General features: G+C 38.3%; 1 protein-coding gene across 1 annotated transcript in view; it reads right to left on the bottom strand.

Annotated features, from left to right (window-relative positions):
* Nucleotides 1–969: 969 nt before the first annotated feature.
* LOC124172655 (zinc finger protein 316-like) overlaps nt 970–21,856 on the bottom strand; it is a 35,855-nt gene continuing 14,968 nt past the window's right edge. The window contains exon 3 of the mRNA XM_046552105.1: nt 970–2,588. The gene's annotated coding sequence lies outside the window, so the exon portion shown is untranslated. The remainder of the gene's footprint in view (nt 2,589–21,856) is intronic.

Raw genomic sequence — 21,856 nt, 5'->3', positions numbered from 1 at the left:
AAAGCATGAACGCAAGGTAATATAAGTCCAGAGGCCTTTATTTATTTCTTTGTGAAACTCTTCTCTGCTTCTTATACTAAAACCAAACACGCACAATAGGTTCTGCAAGTATAATTGTAACAGCCAGCGGTGGATGCAGAATAAGGGCCAAAGCAGGGGGTATCTATTACCTCTCTGCATTATTTGGGGTTCGAACAAAATCACCACTCTATCTAGTGTGTATACACACATTGGACACCCAAGGGGAGGGCTGTGGCCCTTTAAAGAACTTATACCACTCAATTGCAACATAATAAAAGAGCACGTAAAATAGGGTCTATGTTTAGAGCTAGTTTCTATATCAATTCGTTAGAGTAGGTATATATATGTAACGGAAAGCATATCTATAAATACTATATACAAGGGGGCAAACCCTTAACCAAAGCATTCATGAACGGGAAAGAGTTTCTGAGAGGATCATCACATAAGAATTTCAACCTTTCCGTGACTGTGCTGTGTGAATAACTTAGTCACCCCAAATTACGTTAATCTTGTTAACTTTTTAATTATTTTGTCCCTTTGACAATTTTTGTATTTGAGCTCTACCACTTGGTCATTATTTAGGTGATGGATGATTTTTTAAACATTAAATTGTTTTTGAAAACTTCAATTTTTATTTTGAAAACTTTGAATTTTACCCCACAGCCGTTGGTGGGAAGAAAAAAACTTGTTTAATCATATGAGTGCGGGGATAAAAGTTGAATGCCATAAATTTTATTAACTTACAACTTCAACAATGTCTACATTCTACATGATGGCACCTTTAGTAGTTGTTTTTCCATTCCATGATAGTCAATGCACAGTTACATGCAATAGCAATTAATATGAAATATTCGACTGCCATTTCGGAGAAAAGAAATGTAAAAACCTAAATGTAGCCTCCTATGTATTTATGAATTATGCATAGCAAGATATTATATAATTAAAAAAGAAAGACATGGTGTTGAATTACAGGAAATACTAAAACAGTGCATATAATTTATGAATTGTAAATGGGGTACCCGCGAGATACTCAACAATGTCCTTCACAAAAGTTTTCTACGCACAGTACAGGAGGGCAAAAGAAAAGGTTGGAGAAAGGTTTATTTACTGGAGTGTAGAGTATTACGGTGCAATTATATTTGCTATTTACTAAGAGGACAATTTCCAACACAATGGGGAGTGATTTTTGAAGAGTAAGGATAGGAACGTAGAATTCCAGAGAACAATATAGAGTCAGAATTCAATGTTAGGTATATGGAGAGAAATGATTCAGATTTAATCTGGTGGAACTCTAACATATTGTAACTTATAACTTATTAATAAAATCAACCCAAATTATTTATTATGTTGATTCAATTCCATGATGTCACGCCTGAGACAAGTAATTATGGTAAAAATAATCATCCATTTCAGATAGATTCTAAATAAAACATTGAATACATATATCCTCTGTTGAAAGGGAAGTAGTAAGTAAATGTAATCTTTTTCCCTGATTATTAGCAGTCAAAATAACTTGCAATATAGCAGATGACCATATACATATATATGCCCACCTAACATACTGTGTTTACATTGCTCATGTGTACATACATACATGGAATGACGTGCTGAAAAAACACACTATTTGTTTAATTTTTTGGCTTGAAAAAAGCAAATATTGTTAAAAATACTAGCATGCCACCCTCGCATTGATAGGGAAGGAGAGGACCCATACAAGTGGGAAACTTGGAATTTATGGTAAAATATCGAGAACAAGAACGACAGTCCCACCCCGATCGTATTCCCCATGTCACTGCCACCCAACGCAGACCAAAGGCCGACCTGAGAGACCATTGTATGTGTCCTGGAATCCTGGGTAATGTTTCTCTGAACATTCTGATGATTCTTGTAATACCAAATCAATAAAAAATAACACTTACTTATCCCACGCCGTCGTGAAAGCAGGTTCAGGAAAAACCAGGGCTTATATTTTTGATTTCTCCATTTTTGATTTCTCCATTTAAACCTGACTGAGTATTCTCCTATTAAAAATTACTCTGGTTAACTCCAAAGGAACCATCTTGTACCTGGCAAGACATTTTTTAACGAATACCTAAAAATTTGTTTTTCCACAGAATTTTTTATTAAATCACCACCATGATGATGTTGTCCCGACACAAGTCACTCTCGGCTGAATCGCCGCCTGATGTAGGGCAGCCTAAAGATAAACTGATATGAGGGACGTAAACTGTTGCATCGGAGACAGATCTCTCTTGGGGGATAACTGGCATCAACAATAAGGGAATATAAACGCCGCAAATCCTCCAGTAAAGCCCCACTCTTGAAAAAAATATATAAAAGAAAATCTTATAAAAAGAATTCTATAAAAAACCAGAAATGAGGCAAAACGATGTATATGAATTGACTGTATAGAAACTTCCAGAACAGTAATTATTCACTTTATTAACTAAAAAATCCTGCACCAGAGCCCAGATGGCTGATGGCATCTTCTCTCCGCCTAATATGTATTAGGGCATTTTCTCATCTTCTTTGGCATCAGTTGGACTAAACACTCAACTGCAATTCACCTGGAATGAAAAGAAAATTTTGATCATCTAACAGTCCAAGAAGATTATCAGGAGTGCGTGAAATATATTTGGCAATAAAAATTGTAATCAGTTACTAGAACCCATTATTATTTTATAAATTAATTGGTTACCATTACAAGTATATTGAAAATAACTATCCTGAGCATTTTAAAAATTTAACAATAGGTTTGTGGACCATAGTGAGTTTAGTTCATTTTAACCACAATTTAAGACTATTTACTATGTATCCGCAAAATGCATAATGCTTATAATTTAGAGTATTCAAACAAGAGTAGAAGAAAATATCAGATATCTGACATTCAACTTAAATGATTTTGATCAGCTAATAGTTCATGAATATCATCAGCCATGCGTAAAGTATTTAGATATACAGTGGAACTTGTTTAGTACGTTTCTGAAGGGACCACAAAAAATGAACGTACTAACCAGGAAAACGTGCTAACGAGGAAAGTAAAAAATAGCAGTCGGGGTAATTGCAATCTGTGGAAAAGTCGTCATAATTACAATTACTATCGGTAGTTCTCGTAAGATCGCCTTCCTGAACTCTTTTCACCTTTAAAATAAAGAAAATGGGCGCTACATTGAAAACTGATAAGCACCATCGAAGATACCGTTGGTAAGTACATGAATTTGAATTTTAGTTATTTTCAATTGTATTTGACAAAATATATTTTTCACTAATGATGTTTCATTGAGTTTTTTTTATGTACTTTCATTCATGTGGTTTCATGCAATATTTTTTGCACAATTCAGCATAATGAAATTTCTGTTTAACAAACCTATAAGAAAATTCACCACAAAATTCAGCTTCCAAAAAGGCAAAATGTAGTCATACCACACACAGCCATATATTTTAAACGGCATACACTAAATTTGTTATTCATTCTCACCCATTGTTAAACCATAGAACTCTTTTGGTAAACTTAAAACTTTGTGAAAATAATCGTGAAAATTATATACATCATTATTTACACTGTTCAACATAGATTATGTCCTAGAGACATAGTTGGTCGATCTTAGATATATTTTTCATTCTTATTCCAAATCTGTGCTTATATTCTTTTTATGACGTCTATTTCCTTAGGACAGCTTAATGAATATTTTTCCATTTACAGAGGTAGTCATTTAATTCATTCATATCTCGTTATAGCATCATTGGCATAGCCAGGGGGGTGTCCAGGGGATCCGGACCCCCCCCCCCCCCCAGAGTATAAAAACAAAATTATTTTCCTTCATAAAAGAAAATGAAACATTGAAAAATCATGAATTTAAAAATTATTTCTTTAATAAATAAAGTTTTGTCGATTATTAAAATTAGTTGAAAAACCATTACTTTTTATCCTGTTTTTCAAACATTTTCCCCCATGGCTTCGGACCTCCCCCCAAACGAAATTCCTCGCTACACCACTGGATAGCAAGTGAGCAAGTGAAAATGAAACTTTCCTGCCTGCACATGAACATATTTCATAACCACAGCCCATCTCACACGGTGCAAGAACGGCCGCATTGAGGTACGTTACACTCCCAATTACATATATCCTAGTGGGCTGAGATGACAGGGAGAAGAGACGGCACGAACAATCGGAATACACGGATAAACCAAACTTCGACTTTTAATTTTTTTTAATATTTGTAAGGGTGTCTCGATTGCCATCTCGTGCCACCTCGGTTTCGCTCTCAGGGTAACGGAAGAATCGCAGAGTCGCGTTCGAGTGATGGGTCCAGTATCTGAAACTCATAACACGTTGCAACCTCTTGCGTGGGATCCATCCTCGTGCATGACTCTGACACCCTACTCCAATTAACAACTTGCAACATGCTCTCGCGTGGGAATTGGTCTCCGCGTATTCCTCCAACACTTTATGCCGTAACACGTTGCAGTATCTTGGCGTGGGAAGGCGTATGATGTGCATAATCATGCAACCTCTTCCGGCCAATAGGAAGATGCCGAGAGGGTCACGAGACGGACGCGACACGGGAGGAAGCCTCTTGGAGGGAATAGTCTTATGCTGTATCTCGGAGGGGGAGTTTGTACCTGCGCTCTGACAATTAAACGTGTGGAACCAGACTTGTCATCGCATTCTGCCTTCTACGAACCTGGCCCTTCCTGTAAGCTTAGTGCTTACATATTTATAATGAAGGTAAAGCAAACAATTTATTTTTATTTACGTACATTTTCTCTTATTTAAGATTGCTTTCTGGGTTCACTAAGAGCTTTCTTCACCCAATCTTTTTAGAGATGATAGCACGAGTGTACTTGTATCCCTACTGGTCCATATAAGACCTGGAAATATGAGACGCTTGGAAAAAGGAACACGGAGCTCCCATGAATGCAGCTAACACACGATCGCATCCGTTTTACGATTGGAATAATAAGCCCTGTGTTTTCTAACATTAAAATGCAGTCATTCTGGTGATTTTGCATACAATTTTATTTATAATGAAGATTGCGGAAAACATCAAATGAGAGTTAAAATCATGCATTGATAATCTGCGACACTGATATGCCACAGCTGGATAATTTGGAGTATTTGAAAAGGGATTATACGCAAAAAAGTAGAAAATTCACCACAAAATTCAGCTTCCAAAAAGGCAAAATGTAAAGTCATATCACACTCAGCCAAACATTTTAAACAGCACGTGGGAGGCATACGACCTAAATTTGTTATTCATTCTCACCAATTTTTAAACCATAAAACCCTTTGATGAACTTTAAACTGTCAAAATAACCTTGAATGCTATATATATATTGATCATTAATAATTAATGCCGCAGCTGGATAATTTGGAGTATTTGAAAAGGGATTACAGTAAACTCTTGATTTACGAAGTTTTCAATTATACGAAGTGATATTGTGGTCCTGGCGAAAAGCCTATGCCAAATACATGGCACTATTGGATTATACAAAGTTTCGATTATATGAAATGATTTGAATTTACGAACCTCGGCTTGGTCCCTAGGAGCAAATGGCATTCGTTTATACGAACTACGGCGAAAAATTTGTCAACCAAACTAGTTACGCCGGCATAAAAAGCTAAAAAATCAGCGCTTCCAACTGTGGTCCATCAAAAGTGCGAAATCGTAAATGATAATGCAACTTTGGAGAGAAATGGATCGCCAAAAACCTCACTGTGGGAATTTAGGGGAAGTAGGAGTTCAGTAAAAATATCGCGGCTGACATTATGCCCCTATTTACGTGCCTGTTCGTAAACATATCATCGACAATAATTCGTAGTTTAACATGTCAGGAAGGTCACTCAGGGTATTTCTTACACTCCTACTTAAACCCTGCGTAATTGAATCATACCACGAAAATGTCACAAGTCCATAAAAAAACTCAAATTTCAACATTCTTGCGGGTTAATAATCTATAATAATAACCTCGTGACAACACTTTTCTCATTAACAGTTGGAAATATGAGGAAGGAAGAGAATTAATGCACTCGGTGATAGAGGAAATATATTTCATTTTAGACGCTAACGTTATATTTTGGAGGGGGGGAAGGTCGGGGAAAATACTGCGGTTGCCAGCGACAAGAGATGGGGAGAAGTAGTAAGGATATCACTGATGATATCATATTTTATACACGAGCCTATATTGAGGGAGAAATGGCTCCTCTATTGCTAATTCGAATGGGGATTTGATGATTCTGTGCATTAAGTTTTCGCCCAAGCACATTGGTATCTATCCACAAGGCTGTCTGGCTGTCTTTCGTCCTGAAAGCGCTGAATCGTACCGGATGGGCTTGTGCTTAATTCACGAGGGTGCGAAGGGCTTCAGTCTGTGCCTTGCGAGTGCGTAAGCAACAACCAGTGCTTCTCTGGATCTACAATAGTAACATTTTCTTAGCGAGTGTGTTTGAAATTTGGGAATATGGAGCCTTCACAGCTAAAACAAAAAAGAAGAGTATAACCTTTAGAAATAAAAATGAAAATTATTGAAGAGGAGAAGGCAAAGAGATTAACTAAAAGTGAGATAGCGGAAAAGTTTGGAATCCCACTGTCGACTTTGCCGACAATTCTAGCAAACAGCGGCAAACTACAAGAAAAAGTGGGGTCGGGTGTTTCGCTGAAAAGGAAATATCTGAGCTGCGCCAAGTTCGCGGAGGTTGAAGAGGAGCTATACACTTTCTTTTGTAAGTGCCGTGAGCAAAATCTTCCAATTAGTGGACCAATATTACAAGAAAAGGCCGAATACATAGCCTTGCAACAGAAAAATTGACGATTTTAAATGTTCTGGTGGGTGGTTGACTGATTTTAAATCAAGATTCAACATTGTATCTCTGAAGATAAGTGGGGAAGAAGGCTCTGTTAGTACTGAAATTATTGATAAATGGCACATCGATAACGATGATATACTTCAAGAATATAGTCCCAGAGATCGCTACAATTTTGATGAAACTGGGCTATTTTCTAATACATTACCTGACGCAACCCTGGGTTTCAAAGGGCAGGGGTGCCATGAGGGGAAAAAGAGTAAAGTGCATGTTACTGTGGGGCTGTGCGTCAACCAAACAGGCACGGACAAAATCAAGCCCGTTGTCATTGGGAAATTTGAAAGGCCACGGTGCTTAAAACATGTAAAATTGGAAGCCATCCCAGTTTTTTACCATGCAAATAAAAACAGCTGGATGACCCGAGAAATTTTCCAGCAAACGGTTATACGTCTACAGAGAAAAATTGCTGGAGAGAACCGCAAAACTTTTTTAATAATGGATAATGCCACCGTTCATAAATACGTGGAAGATCTAAAATTGGCTAATGTTCGAGTCCTCTTTTTACCCCCGAACTCGACTAGTAAGTCCCAGCCCTTGGACCAAGGCATTATCCAGGATTTTTAAGTCCTATACCAGAAGGAGCTTGAGCGGTATTACTTGCGATGGATCGGTATGTATACATTCATCTATTTTGCTCATGTGCGTTTGGATATCGATTTAGATATTTTTATTCATGATTATCATTCTTTCAAATCTATTTGCTACTTTTAGAAATGGGAACAGAAATGAATAACATCCCGAAATGGACGTTGATACATGCAATCCACGCCATAGCCGAGTCCTGGAGAGAGATTTCCTCCACTACCATCGCAAATTGCTGGAAATCGGCCGGATTCCCTCCGATAGCGCATCATGAGGATGTTCTCGAGGTTAGTAATTGATACAACTAACCTAATAGTAATTTTACTCCTTTAATATCACGGCTCTGGTTGAATCGTTACGTTGTACCTTCAGGAAGCTGCGGCAGATGAAATCGCGGAGGAGATTAGTGGCTTAAAAGAAGATTTTAAAAAATATTTGGAAAAAGCAGGAGCACAGCGCGCAACAGCTAGTGATTATATTGCGCTAGATGATGATCTCCAGGCTTGCGATGATTCGACGCCGGTGCCTGTGTCCGAAGAAGCAGCGGCCGGGACTAGTCAGAATAGCAGTGACGACGATGATGAAAGTGAGGAAGTAATTCCATCTAATAAAAAAGAAGTATACGCTGCCTTCAAAACATTCAAGACATTTTGATCTGGCTAACGATTTGGACCCCCAATTTAATTACCACATATGCAAGTTAGAAACCATGGTGGAAGCGGCAATGGAGAAGGGAAAAAAGCAAAAAAATAACAGATTTTTTTGGGTAATATCTTTTCGTGTATATATCTAGGCCTTTGTGAATAAACAACTTAAATATCTCAAGTATCAGGCTCTATTTACCGCCAATTTATTTTTCAGGCTTCTTGTAATGAAGACGCACTTCCAAGTCTAACCATCAACTTTCTTCTCATGCGCTTCCCCATTTTCCCATGCTGAGAATTCTTTCTTTCCCAATTCTTTGTTTACTCCCTCCTGCCGCCTTTGGCTGATCTTGCTGACACCCACCTTACGCATCCCAAACCCCTCCTTCCCCAGCATATCCCATTCACTCCCTTCCTAAGGTCACGGAGCTTGCTTGCGTCGCAACAAAATACGGCCCCCAAACGTAGTCTGAGGCAGAGCTGAAGGACCTTTCCCCACCCTTCTTTCACCTGCCCCCTTCACCTCTCCTTATGCTGACCACACTTATTTCCTAGGCCAATCCCCATCCCACTCCTATTCACCCCATCCACTGGGAATGTTCTCCGACTGTAGAGAAGGGCATGGTTCATATTTACTGGCAAGGGGGGGTAAGTTTTTAACCGGAGAGAGGCTGGAGAAGTATCTTCCATTGTCAGGGAAATGGTGCCGTGCTTATAAAATTGTCGCTCTTCTTCTCTGCTGACTTAAAAATTGAAATTTAATTATTTTCTTAGCGCTTTCCACTCTATATTTATTTACGATTATGACACGCCTATTTTTTAGTGCTAAAACTAAGAAAATCTTTTCTCTATGTCAATGATCCTTTGCATAACTTTCAATACGGCGGAAAAAGAAACACGAAAACTAAATGAGGTGAAGGTACAGGTTTTTGCGTATCATTTTTGGGAATCCACGCAAGTGAACCAATATTTCACCACGTTGAGAAATGTTAAAACGTCTTTGTAGGAAAACAATCAATGTGGATAATAACGTTTCTCTCCCTATTTCTCCGAAACTGTAAGATGTTTCTCCTGTCGTTTTCCGGTTGGAACCTTGCTCCTGTCGGCATAAAAGGAGAAAAACATACTATATGAACAGGTCACCTCACACCCAGTATGAAAAATATGGTCCTGATGAAAAATTAAGTCTTTTATGGCAACGTCTGCAAAGATGATGGAGCACAGTAGTCGGACGGATAACGCAAACAGAATTTACTTCAAATATTCGCCAGAAGATAATCACATCCTACCTTATTTATGATCGTAATTGAATCTCAGTGAAAATAGAGCACATTCTGCTGAAAATACGAAGTAACTCGAAATATTAACTTACGAAGGTTATTTTGGTAACGGGCTAAGGCCCTTGTTTTTCTTTTTTTCTCGTCACTTTGCGATAGAGGGCGACATAAATGGCGGTTAGGCTGGCTGCCGCTATAATTCCGTGGGTGTCAGAAACAAATATCTATACTTAGCATACTTAATAGTTGCTATTCGCTCCTAACCACAAACTTATAACATTAAATTCTCATAATAAACATTGCAATTCATTATTTGATTACGTTTCCTAAACTGGTCGGGAATTTCTTTAGCGATCGTTGATGTTGAAGTATGAACAAGAAATGGGAATTTTATGGTGGTATAATTATTTAACGATTTTTCACATCATAAATCGATAACAAAAAGCCTTTTCTATGAATTATACCGAGAATAACCACCAAAAACATTTAAATAAGGCCAATGAAGACAAAAAATGGCGGAAGAAACAAAAGCGAGCATTTTCTCGTGACTTATGAAAAAGGTTTGAATTTACGAAACTCGATTTTACGAAGTGCCAATTTTCCGGTCCCACTGACTTCGTAAAATCAAGAGTTTACTGTATATGCAAAAAAAAAGTAGAAAATTCGCCACAAAATTCAGCTTCCAAAAAGGCAAAATGTAAAGTCATACCACACTCACAATCAGCCAAACATTTTAAACAGCACGTGAGAGGCACATGATCTAAATTTGTTATTCATTGTCACGAATTGCTAAACCATAAAACTCCTTTGATAAACTTTTAACTTTGTCAAAATAACCTTGAATGCTATATATATTGATCATTAATTACACTGGGGAACAGCCACTTTGCAGTCTTAGATCTGTAACTTTTTTCTGACTAACTTTTGGTCTCTGAAAGATTCTCCTGGTTCATATTCGGGGTATTACTCTAAAGAATCTCGTAAGACCCTCATTGCAATTCTCTCTCCTGCATGTTCCATTCATCGTGAAATAAAAATGCTGGAAGATGCTGATGTAAAATTTTTCGGCAAAAGCAAATTTATGAAAATAATATTTGCGAGACAAAAATGAAAATTTGTTCCAGTGCAAACAACTAAGATTAACCCTCCGACTCCACCTGGGGTCTTTTTTGACCCCAAGGTTGTTGAAATGCCTGCAATTTTTTACTCAATTCAGATTATCTTGCCATGTTACAGATATGCCTTCCCGCATGTTTTGTCTTTAAATTCATGCCATTTTTTAATTAAAATTCTGATTTATTCACGAATGGGATTATTTTTCCTGAGTGGGGTCAAATTTGACCCCAGGTGGAGACTGTGTAGGTATTAAATTTTGAAATGTTTATCTGTGGAAACATAATTGATAAATCATGTTGAAAGGTTGGTAATCCTTACGTAGGTTTTCATGGTGGGATGAAGATTCAGATGTTAAGTTTCCGGGTTATACACCATGTGTGTCTTTCTTCATATACAACAGTTTCGCCGGCATTGCTGCTAGCATCTGTAGGTCTCTGGAGTGCAGAGTGGCGGTAGAGATAGTCTTTTATATCATTCATTCAAGGCTGGGCTCATCTTATTAGTCAATCCTTCCTCGAGTTTTCCTTTTTTTCCCTATAAAACTTTTTCCGGATTTTTTTGGAGCACTCTGTTCAACATCTAAATCTACATGATAAACTCCTAGCCACCTCTAGGGTTTTGGGCAGGGGATGAGTATTTTTTACTCCACGTACACTCTTTCCCATGAGTTGGGTAGCTGGTTCCCGTCTTTCCTCCTGAAGATGTTCGTAGAATCCAATATCTTTTCCTCCGTTTATAGCTCTATTTTGAATATAAGGTATCACAGATATTGTAATTGTGGGCCCAGTGAAGATTGAGTGAAAATAGCCACCACCTGCCTCAGCTCTCTCGGAGGGTATCATGTTGATGTATTATCCTCATATTATTTCATGCCAAACACTTAGCATTTTCACTCATGAAATAATAAAAGCATGGAACGCCTATGTCGAAGGCACTATCTGGCCTCTTAGACCATAGTAACCCTATGTCATCAGCAGGTGCATTGAGAGAAGGAATAGAAAATACTCTAGGGGACAATTTGCCTCAACTGTGATTATGATTCATCACCTTTACTTTGTCACAGGATTTCCCCTTCCTCCTAATTTTCGAACTAGACTAGCTGTCTATGCGCAACTCTCATGTCAAGAAGGTCAGGCCTTATTTTCGTTTTAGCTCTGCAGGTGCATAGTCTACATCGAAAGCGATTTTGTGGGACCAGTAAAAAATTGTACCTTCAAAACGTTGTAGTAAACATGGAGTTCCATCGGCTGAGCTGGGGATATAGTGCAGATCAGGTACTAAATGAAATTTTTGAGAACAATGACGAAGACATACAAATGGACAGTTGTGAATTGAGCAGTGATGAAGAGGAATGAATTGAAATAGAAGAGGATGTCACAGATGTGATAGTGGAAGAAGAAAATTCGTCAGAGAGTTTGAGGACAGTGAAGATGAGGGACATTGCACCACCACTCCACTAAGTTCAAATCGCGTAGAAATTCCGAGGGTAATGTTGCCCGCCAAGCAACGAGAGGAGCATTCGAGTATTTTTTCTCATGCAAACAATACGCTTATGGTTTCATATGTCCCAAAGCCAAGAAAGGCATTTATTCTAGTTTCAACTCAACACCGGTCATTTGATGTTAGTCGTGGTGAGCATAAAAAAAGTAATTTTATTTTATTGTCATACAAAATCCGGCGTCGACACTGTAGATCTAATGGCAAGACATTACTCAGTAAAGCGTAGGACAAGAAGATGACCTCTTGTTCTATTTTTATATTATTGATATTGCAGCATTTATTGCTTTTGTTTTAAATTCAAAGAGCTTCAACGGGGAAACAGAAAAGGGAGCAAGGAGAAATTTTTTTATTGATTTGGCAAAGAAGTTAGTAGAACCAAAGATAAGAAGACAATTGAAAAATCCTCAGACACGAATGCAAGTAATTAGGGAAGCAGTTAACTCCGCAGGATTTGAACATTTATTCCACTGCAGCGTAGAAGGGATTTGCCACTACGTAGAAAAAAACGAAGGTGCTGTTCATTTTGTCCGAGAGAATCCGGTCGGAAATGAATCGGAGGTGTGAAAAATGTGGAGTCTTTGTTTATAATGATCATTCAAATATCATTATATCCTGCTGAAAATGTGAATAATTGTAAGATAGATTAGTTGTTATTTCAATACTTAATTTTATAAAAGTAATTGTTTTTTTTGTCTTGGACTGAAACGGAAAAATTATAAGAGAAATTTTCTGGATGAACAATATTTTTTTTAGTTTTCTAGGGTAAATGTTATTGTATTTCAACATGTTAATATTACTTGATAAAACAATAAAAATGCTTATTTATGTCTTCATTATCATTTAAAACGGTATAATTCAAAATCTCCTGAAAAATAACTGTTTGTTTATAAATTTACGGCTTGGGGTCAAAAAAGACCCCAGGTGGAGTTCACGTAAGTATTGAGCAGGTGGAGGCCGAGGGTTAATCGAGGAAATTAATTATGAATTGTTAACATGATCAGGTAGTTTGGGAGAAGATATTTTGTGAGAACAGAAATTTTTAAGTTGTCGTCATCTCCTAGCAAAGGAGACAGAATACATTTTCCGTCTTCCATGAATGATATAACATAGTATCGCCAGAAATGGTTCATCAATTATATCACCTGTTAAACATTTTCACCATGCAATACACGATCGATTTTAACCCTTTTACTGCAGCAGCCTATTTCAGGTGGGATGTACGAAGACTGCCAAGGCTATTTTCCGGAATTAGCAACATTTCAGGTTTAAAAATTTCTCAGCTACTTAATATTATTTAATACTTCTAGATTTTTTCCCAATTCCTAAGATATATTTATATCTTATAACCATAGATAGATTAAGGGGGTTTACTTAAATTACAGCCCATAAAAAGGCCACAATCACAAAAAAAGTGAAATAATTTGGACAGTTTTCGCTCAACCAGCAAGGACTGATATATCAGCCCGTTGGCAGTAAAAGGGTTAAATAAATTTTTCAAATTGTTATCTAGGAAATGTTTAAATGTTTGTTCAGAAATACCCCCCCCACCACCTTACCATCTTCCCCCTACCCCCCACCTTATCAAACATCTATTTACGCTAGGTCTTTTAGTATCACCCCTTGCGAAATATGGAATCAATAGGGTAGTTACCTTCGTCTAACGAAACGAAAGGCATTGATTGTGATTCGTTACCCACCATTAGTGTATTCATAATATACAAATTATTTGGTTTGAGAAATTCCAGTTTAGACGAATGGCAATGGTAAATTTTAACCTCATTTGAAAAAGGCCAGGTTGGTGCCCATACGATTCCACTCCACGTGACGTCACAGGGACCTAGTTTCTATACGAGTAGATAGGAGTTTTACATCGTCCGAGATTACCAATGCATGCATGAGGCACAGAGCTCAGGGAGACATGTCTAACTAATCACCTATTAAAATTGCCTGAGGTCAGAAAGTTTTCTTCGTTTGACAGGGTATTAATAATCCTTATTTAAGCCAAGCGCTACCTGCTAGCAGGGTACTCTGCTACCTGCTAGCAGCCTGCATTGTATCAGCACACATACCCTCGCCCCAAGGTAACCTCACACGGCAACAGTGGGAACCTGAATGAGGTCACACTGGCTTTTCCTGACATTCATACCTAGCAGTCACATTTTTGCACGCTTGAGAATTTTCACTTTTCATTTAAATTTAGGTATTCCTCATATGGAAACTTAACCACGTCTTATCAGATCCCTCTGAGTACCACGCCGAGAAACTCGAGCCTAAATTCGAAGGTCCGTACTGTGTCACGAGGAAAGTGTCCCCAACAATTTACCGGCTCGAATCTCTACGTGAAAAGAAGGAATGTACCGTGTACATCGAAGACCTCCGACCCGTTTCGCTAAAGTATTGGTTTTTTTTCAGAAGGGATGTAACGGGTAAAGTGCGCCTTTCATGGCCCCACTTGATTCGGGGCTGGCGCACAACGCAATGCAAGACCCGGAGGAGGAGAGGGAGCTGGTCAGCGACGTGTAGGCAGTCTGTCACGAGGAGCCGCGGGCAGTGGGTCGTGCTGAGCTGGAGAGCGTGGTCGAGGCCTGGCCGCGTGTGCTTTTGTGATAGAAATTGAAATTGTGATAGTGTACCTTAGGCAATTAAACCTTTTTTTTTTTGTTACAAATTCAAAAGGAAATACTATGAAACATTGCTACACATATGACGAACGGTTGTGTGATGCCTTTTCTCATTGGGCTAAACTTCAGGGTGTTTATAATACGTATGTTTACCTTGTAATCTCTAGTTTTTTTTCGGAGTGGAATCCATCATGATTGCATGAATCGTTAGAAATTTACTCTGTAATTAAAGGATCCACATTTGAGATTGTAAGAGTTGTGACTAAAAATCGTGAACATGAAGACGAGAAGCTCGTAGTTTGGTAAGGATGAGCCTGTAAAAGAGAGGCGCTAACTTCTTTACCAGAGCATGTTGTCAGCAGCAATACCGATAGTCCCTCAATCATAATGAAACTTGGGTCAACGGAGATCATCTCGGACAAAGAAGGGGGACGGAACGACACCTCTATGGGTCATTCCATGTCAGTTCACCCAGGCATGGCACCCACCGACTCGGATTTCAATGAAATTTTTGTCACTAGCTGCTATCACCTATTTAATGACTCATGCAAAATAGTTCCTCTCTCACTCTCATAGTTTGCAAGATATGAGGAGTTGAAGTTTGAGATGTTTGCTCAGAAGTGGCGCTAGTGGGAGTCAAATTCCAGAGTGCAGGGCACAGGGTAAAAATTCATAACTCAGAATCCACTTAATGTGTTTGAATGAAATTTTGACCCCTTGTCTATCCAAGTACATTGCTTCCATAGTAATGTCTTTTATTCCCCTTGCGTTGTTATGTTAGCCAAAATGATGTCAACAGTTGTTAATTAACCGATTTCTTAAGCTCAAAAACATTACTTCATATTTTCAGAATTATCACCAAAAGGCAGAGCAGTTAACTCATCCAATTTTTTTTTAATTGAAGGTTAATATGTGCTCCAATAAACTGTGAAATAAAAATGGTGGTGTTTTGACTGCCACCATGAGTATTTCAGGTTTTACTTTTTTTTCTGCCCCCGTGAGAGGGATTTTGGACACGTACTGTAAGATAATAAGTATAAGTGTATCCATACCTTCATGAGGATATATTTGAAATATTGGTCAGTAAATCTAAGACCAAACATGTAGTCTAGTGAATGTGGCTCTTGTTCATACAATTGTTTTTAATAACAATACTTGGCTTGTGGCAGCTGAGGGGAAAAGAGTCCAAATGGCTCAGAAATGTGAAATGATGCTTTTTTCCTGGAATTTACCCATTTTTCAAGTGTTTAGTTTATGGAAAAATTGGTATCAACATACATAAGACTCTTACTGTGCATTAGAGGATAAATGGAAATACTAATTTAATTAAAATTATTTAAATAATACACTTCAGTGTGTTTAAGGCATCTCCTGAACATCTCTGGAGGTTCTGACGGGCAACTAAACGCTTAACAGTACCACCAATTCCATCACATGGGGATTTTCCATATAGGTGCATAAATTTCACTTTCACATCATTTCTTCCTCGTGTTTAGAAATCACTAATCCAAAAAACCAGTGGTCATCATAAGCAAATGCAATGTACAAGTTTGTTAAGATCTGTGAAAAAGTGATTAAATGAGTCCCGCTGAACTGGAGTTGTACAAAGTTAGCCTCACTTTCACAAAAGAAGTACGGTCTTCCAGACCCTTGGTGATGGAAGAGCTGGCAGAACAAATGGTATTACTTAAAGATATGCAGCAGGTTGTCCCCAATATCCAAATTCCTTGATGGCAACTGGAGTATTAAATTTCTATTTCACTGGGAGAGATAATGCTGACATTATGTGCCCTTCTCCCCTGCCTCACATATGATTGTATAACATGACAAACTTGAGAAGGTAATACAATCCCCCCTATTCAGCCTCACTTTCCAGTGTTATTCCATCTCCCCAAGGAATAAGAGAATTAAGTGCAACCTCTACATTAGGAAGAATAAAATGTTTCAATTATCACAGTGAGGGCATGATAAATCAAAATAGATTCTAGGGTACCACTTTTAGTCTTCTGCCAAGTCTTCTTGTGTGAAGATGCTCCATGGGTGTCCAAGTTTATTCTGTGTGTACGATCAGTGTATATTTACCAGTACATTAATTGTGTGTGCTATGAGTTAGGCAAAGCTGCTCATCGTGAACTTCGACATTAAAAAAGGTTAGTGTCTCCACTATGCTTCAAAATGAGCAAATTGTTGAACTGTGCAGCATTGGAAAAGTAACTGCATCTGATTGCAACACCAGTGGTGCAACTGAACAAAATTGAGATCATGAGTATACTTCAAAAACAGCTGTTATCTCTCAGAAGTGGTGTACCCGGGGAAGTCCTATCCAATGTCTGCAAACATCACAGAATATACTATTTGAAAAAGTATTAAACCTACCAAATATATTGTCTTGATCCTTTTAAGAGCCACAAGAAGAAAATATCAAAATCACAGAGAAATGCAAGTCTTGAATTTGCAGGAAAGGCCTGTAAAATCCCAACTCTTCGGAAATTAGTGCCAGGAATGAAAATATGCCAGCCATGTAGGGAGGAGGAAAAGAAACACTCCAGGTTTGGAAATGAGCTTTCTGATGTTGAAGCAGTAGATAAAGACAGCAATGATAGTATTTTGAATTTTCAAACAACAGTATCCCAAGAAAAATCAACTGAGCTACTTAACAGAACGCTGCAAGATATAGAGGAGTCACCTTTAAAATTTCATGGCATATCATCTCACAGAAGGTCAACCTACGCTAAAAGAAAAGTAGAGTCAGCATGCAGTAATTTTAAAAGGAAAGTTAAAAGAGTTCTTGATAAAGAATTATCTCCAGAAAAGGATGACCCAAAACTCCCAAAAGGACTACTTCAGAAAGTTCATGATATGGATGTGCTCATAGACTTAATCAAACAAAAAGTTGACACATCAAGCACTCATCAAGGAAAGGTACATCTGTTATCATTGGTACCAACTTCATGGAGCAGGAAGAAAGTAATGGAAGAGTTTCATGTGAGTGAGTACACTGCCTGCCAAGCAAGAGAACTTTTCAGAGACAATGGAAAATTAGCTGCACCTGAATTGAGAAAAGGGAAGGCAAAAATAAAACATTACAATTAGTTAGGACTTTCTATGAAAGTGATGAGTACTCCAGAATGATGCCTGGAAAGAAATATTCCATTAGTATCTCCAAAAATGTGCATGATCAGAAGAGATTATTACTTGCTAACTTGAAGGAATTGTATTCCACTTTTAAATTGGACTTCCCCAGAATTAAAATTGGCTTTTCTAAATTCTGCAACCTAGGTCCAAAATGGTTTGTGGTAGCAGGATCTCCTGGAACGCATTCAGTGTGTGTTTGCACAATTCATTAAAATGTCAACCTACTGCTTAATGCCTGTAATATAGAGGAAACAAGCCAGGACCTAATAGGTTATTTTGTGCGCTCTAGAAATAATAGGGACTGTATACTGCGACATTGCTCTAAGAGTCCTTCACGTGAAAAATTGAAAAGCTTACTGCTGAAAAAGTTTGAACAATGTGACCCCAGAGATGAAATTTCATACAGTCAGTGGGTTTCCAGGGACAGATATCAACTGGTGAACTTCACTGCGACATTTGATGAGTACCGATTAACTTTAATTGAAAGAGTGGAAAAACTGGTGCCCCATTCATTTATTACGAAGGTACAGGCAAACTACCTTAAGCAAATGAAAGAAAATCTTGGACCCCATGTAGCAGCTGTTCTCTACTGTCCTCTTGTTCTTTTTCAGTGAGACCTACTCATATGTTATCCAGGATGAGGCACAAGGGTATCACTGGACAAGTGATAGTTGTACGGTACACCCTGTTGTGATTTATACTCAAGATCACCTTACTAAACAGCTTATTATTTCCAGTTTATGCATCTTGTCAGATGATTTGGAGCATGATGTAGCTTTTGTTTATGAAACCCAAAGAATAATATTGTGCTTTGCTAAGGAAAAAATTACTTTAGTCAAAAAATTGAGTTACTTTAGTGATGGTTGTGCAGGACGGTACAAGAACTGCAAAAAATTTCTCAATACATATTTGCACGCATTACCAGGATTTCTCCTTAATGGCATCATGGACATTCTTTGCTACAAGCCATCGAAAATCCCCATGTGATGGAATTGGTGGTACTGTTAAGCGTTTAGTTGCCCGTCAGAACCTCCAGAGATGTTCAGGAGATGCCTTAAACACACTGAAGTGTATTATTTAAATAATTTTAATTAAATTAGTATTTCCATTTATCCTCTAATGCACAGTAAGAGTCTTATGTATGTTGATACCAATTTTTCCATAAACTAAACACTTGAAAAATGGGTAAATTCCAGGAAAAAAGCATCATTTCACATTTCTGAGCCATTTGGACTCTTTTCCCCTCAGCTGCCACAAGCCAAGTATTGTTATTAAAAACAATTGTATGAACAAGAGCCACATTCACTAGACTACATGTTTGGTCTTAGATTTACTGACCAATATTTCAAATATATCCTCATGAAGGTATGGATACACTTATACTTATTATCTTACAGTACGTGTCCAAAATCCCTCTCACGGGGGCAGAAAAAAAAGTAAAACCTGAAATACTCATGGTGGCAGTCAAAACACCACCATTTTTATTTCACAGTTTATTGGAGCACATATTAACCTTCAATTAAAAAAAAATTGGATGAGTTAACTGCTCTGCCTTTTGGTGATAATTCTGAAAATATGAAGTAATGTTTTTGAGCTTAAGAAATCGGTTAATTAACAACTGTTGACATCATTTTGGCTAACATAACAACGCAAGGGGAATAAAAGACATTACTATGGAAGCAATGTACTTGGATAGACAAGGGGTCAAAATTTCATTCAAACACATTAAGTGGATTCTGAGTTATGAATTTTTACCCTGTGCCCTGCACTCTGGAATTTGACTCCCACTAGCGCCACTTCTGAGCAAACATCTCAAACTTCAACTCCTCATATCTTGCAAACTATGAGAGTGAGAGAGGAACTATTTTGCACGAGTCATTAAATAGGTGATAGCAGCTAGTGACAAAAATTTCATTACAATCCAAGTCGGTGGGTGTCATTTTGAAAATTTCTGGGTGATTTGACATGGAACGACACCTCTATCCTTTTTGTACCTCATTAACTATGTTGTATTTTACATGTAACATGACATTAGCTTTCACTCACAAGGAGAAGTCGCCAAAGTGATGTTCAGGATCTGGATGCGGATGTTATTTTCTAAAACTATATAGGTAAGGTAGAAAAAGTGTCACGGCTTTCTCCCACATAGGCCCGGGTTCGAGAGATATGCGCATGTAAATATTTCGCGCAGCATCAGGTCCCTTGAGTAAGCACTCCCACTCAACTACGGCCGTGGCGGTGCGGTGTAGGGCATTGGTCCTGTAAGCTGTATTTGGTGTCCTGGGTTCGAGACCCATCGCCGGCAATATTTTTTCTCTCTTCCAATTTTTGAAATCACTGTTACATTTTACCCCAATTCGTTTTAATTAGTTACTTTGCGATTTTTTAAGTTTAATATCAATTTATGGATTTTAAACAAAACTCCGAATTGTGCCTTACCACGCGAATAAGAGGACGTATATAAATACTTACGCGTGAATTTCCGGGGAATTTAATCATCCTCGCCCTAGCCATTGCTCCCATAGCCTCTTCGTATATTCGTAATCTCAAGTCTTTCTTATCAACAAATAAACACCATCGCCTATCCTCACATTCAGTTACTGACCCTAGCTAGTTTTCTCTTCCATCCATCCAGCACAATGATCCTTCTTTCCAGCAACCTACCCAAGCCGTTCTCGAGGCCTTCTTTGTTTACCTTTCGCACCCGTTTTCACACAATTGGGCCTCGGCGCCTCATTCAGGGATTATCGAGGGTCAGTTGTGGACGCAGGGTTGTTGGGACGGAAGTCTTTGAAGGACGCTTGAAGGCAGGTCATAAGGGACGTATGGTGAGTGGAAGGACATTTTGTTGTAAACATCGAGATTCGTTGGAAAGACAGTGGGTGGGCGGTTAGAAATCTAATGGAGGGAATGCCTGGTGGAAATGAAATTTTGAATAAAAAACGTTTAAGCTGGAAAATACTGGTGCTTCAGGAACGTAAAAAACGACAATTTTTCTACCTTACCTATATAGTTTTAGAAAATAACATCCGCATCCAGATCCTGAACATCACTTTGGCGACTTCTCCTTGTCAGTAGGTTTTCGTAGGTTTTTTACGCCCCCCTTCTGGTGTGGGCGTTTTCCTGCCCTGGGTTGTTTCGCTGAAGGATATTACAGTAGACTCTCGTTAATACGAACAACGTTATTACGAAGTTCTCGTTATTACGAAGCAACTCGTTGGTCCCGACGAAAAGGCCTATACAAGCTATAGTAAAAGAAACGTTATTACGAAATTTTCGTTTTTACGAAATTACGAACCTCAATCCCGGTCCCAGCGATTACAAAATGAACTTTATTACGAAGTTCCACACATAAGCAACGGTATTTTGGTGGAAATTCACTACGATAAGTTTTTATAATCGCGCTGCGTTTAATTTCTTCTCGTGTTCTGTGCTCAAGAGCGTCAGTTATGATTCTTTATTCAGTTTATACTCTACATTATATAGTAAGCTTCATTCCTGTGGAGTCATTGTGACCCTCTTAACCGCTCGTAAATTGGACGTATAGTCTTCTTACGCACATTCTATTTACGAATTTTCAGAGGTACGAGCATTCAAAATTGTCAAATTTCGGGATTTAGCACATACGTGTAATGCAGTGTTGCATTCGGAAGGATAACAGCACTTCTCGATTCCTTGCATACAGTCCGGCCGGCGAGATTTGTCCGATGACGGCACAATAAAAGGGGCAGATAACCCTGGGCCAGCACGGTTTACAGCCAATCGCTGTCCCCCAAACGCACCTAATACACCCTTGCCTAGTCATACAACGTCAAATTCATAAGGAGCATTGAAATAAGCCTGATCCACCCAAACACCTAGACCATTCTTCCTATCATCGGACCACTCTCGGCGGCCGGACTGTAGGTTTATCAACTTAGGAACAAGGTTTAGGGACGCATCTAGTTCGTATATCGGACTGACTGCGTTCGGGAAGATATCAACCCACAGATTGCATCATACTGCATTCTTCTATCGAGAAACTGAAACGTATTTTCCTATTTATATATATTTTCACGTAATATAAACTCGTTTATTATATACTGTTTTTTTTCG

Source organism: Ischnura elegans, assembly GCF_921293095.1.
Source record: "Ischnura elegans chromosome 13 unlocalized genomic scaffold, ioIscEleg1.1 SUPER_13_unloc_2, whole genome shotgun sequence".
NCBI classification, from domain to species: Eukaryota; Metazoa; Arthropoda; class Insecta; order Odonata; family Coenagrionidae; genus Ischnura; species Ischnura elegans.
Note: the sequence above shows the minus strand (reverse complement) of the source record. Positions and strands in the feature narration are given on the sequence as shown.